Here is a 3,023-nt window from a genome sequence, read left to right as displayed (position 1 = left end):
TTTTTCAAATCTTTATGTGATTGTTTTAGACTAATACAGATTAGAATGTTGTGTTATAGTCTTCTTCTGCCTCACAGTTTTAGGGAGATTTTCATCTGCTGAGATATTCTGATTCTCTTTTTCCCTCTCGCCACAGCTTGTATGTGGGTGCACACCCATGAAGAGGACGGGTGGGTGGAGCGGTTTACCAGACTCCCACTCAAGAACCCCCCGCTCTGCTGTCAGGGCAGGTGGTTGCCTTTTCCTTAATAAATGGCTTGGGGAAGGGTGCGTGAGGGAGGCTTTCATGCATCCTCGACTGTTTGGCTCTCTTTTTTTGTCTTCCGATATTCTACATTTCCCTTTCTTGATTTCTTTTTCCTTTTGTCACCCAGTTTCAAAAGTCATTTTTCCTCCTTTTTCTAGCATTTTTGTAAGGATCTTCAAATATACAGAAAAGTGGAATAATTTTCCAGCGAACAGTCATATACTCATCGGTTAGATTCAATTAACATTTTATAATTCTTGCTTTCCACATGTTGCTGACACTATCCCTTGATCCATCTATTAATCCATATTTTTTGAAGCATTCCAAAGCAAATTGTACACATCAGTATATTTCCCCTTAAATAATTTATCATATGTATCATTAAATAGAGCTCAGTATTTCTTTACAGTTTTAAATGTAAAATCTACATAAAATAACGTGCATAAATATTCAGTATACATTTGCTAAATTTTGATAGTTGCATACATCCGTGTAACCCAAACTCCCGTCAGTACAGGACGTCATTAACACTCCAGTTTCCTTGTGCCGCGTCCCAGTCAATCCTCTACCTCACACTGGCAGATGACGTTGTTCTGACGTTCCCACCACGCTTTGATTTTGCCTGTTCTAGAATTTCCTATGAATGGGACCATGTGGTGTGTACTCTTTTGTGTAGGCTTATTTCATTTAGCATGTTTCTGCGAGTCATTCATGTTGTTTTTCTTTTATTAGTAATTTATCGGTAATTCATTTCTTTTTATTTGTGAGTAGTTTTCTATCGTATGGCTATACCACAGATTGCTCAGCTATTCTCCTGTTCATGGAAAATGGGGTTGTTTCCAATTTGAGGCTATTAGGAAAAAGCTGCTAGTTATTCAGAGATGCTCTTTATAGGTCTGAGGAAGTTTCCTTCTATCCCTAGCTTGCTGAGTTTTTATCATGAAAAAATATTGAATTTCCTTTTCTAAAAACACAATCCTCTCCCAGAAGCAGTGCCTTTCAAGGCCGCTGCCTTGAGTCCCACAAACTTTTAAGTCCCTTCAGTTAGTGTGCTGACCTACTAAGATCGTTTTACAATATTTGATATATTTTTTTTTTTTTGAGACAGAGTCTTGCTCTGTCACCCCAGTTAGAGTATGGTGGCATGATCATAGCTCACAGCAACCTCAGACTCCTGGGCTCAAGTGATCCTCCTGCCTCAGCCTCCCGAGTAGCTGGGACTACAGGTGAGCGCCACTGCACCCCGCTAATTTTTCTATTTTTAGTACAGATGGGGTCTTGCTCTTGCTCAGGCTGTGCTCGAACTCCTGAGCTCCAGCAATCTGCCTGCCTCAGCCCCAGAGTGTGAGGACTACAGGCATGAGCCACCTCATCAGGCCATTTAAATTTTTTTAACAGCTTTATGGAGATATGATTCACACACACTACAACTCACCAGTTAAGGTGTGTAACCCAGTGGTTGTCAGTATGTTCACTGATAAGTGCAACCATCACCACAATTTTAGAATATTTTCATCACCTCAAGGAGAAACACCATATTCTTTAGCTATCAGTCTGTTTTTTTTTTTTTATTTTTGAAGTAGGGTAGTTTAGTCAGTATTTGGTTTCCAAAGCAATATACATTAGAGAGAAGTACCTTGCCTAGCAATCATGGAGCTTGGTTACATCTCTTTTTCAATTTCCCTTTTAACTACAGGTTTGCGTATGCCTGCCCTACAAGTCATTTCAACCAGCAAGACTGAAGATAATTCTCTCAGAGAGAACTGAATGTACCCCACTGATGACTAGTCACTTGTGATGAAGAATAAACTATACCAGCAACTTGGTAGAGAACGAGGACGTCAGGGCCTTTGCTCTTCAGATTCCCTGCAGGTCCCCTTTCGTAATGACCTCCTGGAGGTTGAGATGGCATTAGAGCAGTCCCCCTTTATCTGTGGCAGATAGGCTCCAAGACCCCTCAGATAGTTCCAAACCCAACTCCTGCCAATCGGGACACGTTTTTGGTCCTTGTCTTCCATCCACAAATTTAATGCCTTTTCCATCTTAACTAAGCACTTACCACGCAGTGCGGCTGTAACTTTTGCGCTTTGAGGTACAACAGCAAAACTAGCATGAATTTCTTTTTTCCTTCTTCACAATTTCACGGATAGAAGACTCATTCTTACTGCAGGTCTCAGCAATCTCAGCATATGCTTTTTTTTCTTTACTTATTAAGTCAAGAACTTTTACCTTTTCACTGAAAGGAAGCACTTTAAGGCTTCTCTTTGGCATATCCAAATTGCCAGCATCACTACTCTTGCACTTTGGGGCCATTATTAAGTAAAATAAGGATTACTTGAATATAAGCACTATGATACCAGTCAATCTGATTACCCAGAAGGCTACTAAGTGACCAAAGGGTGGGTAGTATATACAGTGCCCACGCTCGACAAAGGGATGAGTCACATCCTGGGTGAATGGTGTGAGATTTCATCATGCTGCTCAGAGTGGCATGCAATTTAAAACTTTTTTTCTTGCCAATACCGATAACAGGAGTTGAGACCATTGACTCCTCATTAATAGGATTTGACCTCCATTAGCTATTGCTGACAGCTGACTGCAAACCAAAATAGTAATAGTAACAGGAGTTGAGACCATCCACTCTTCATTAATAGGATTTGACCTCCGTTAGCTATTCCTGACAGCTGACTGCAAACCAAAATGGTAATAGTGTGGTTTCGGATTATTTTGGAAATCTGAATAAATGCTTTTGTGATTATAGTCTACTCTCAGTTAA

Source organism: Propithecus coquereli, unplaced genomic scaffold, assembly GCF_000956105.1.
Source record: "Propithecus coquereli isolate 6110/MARCELLA unplaced genomic scaffold, Pcoq_1.0 Scaffold585, whole genome shotgun sequence".
Lineage (NCBI taxonomy): Eukaryota > Metazoa > Chordata > Mammalia > Primates > Indriidae > Propithecus > Propithecus coquereli.
The sequence above is the reverse complement of the archived record's forward strand: the minus strand, read 5'-3'. Positions refer to the sequence as shown.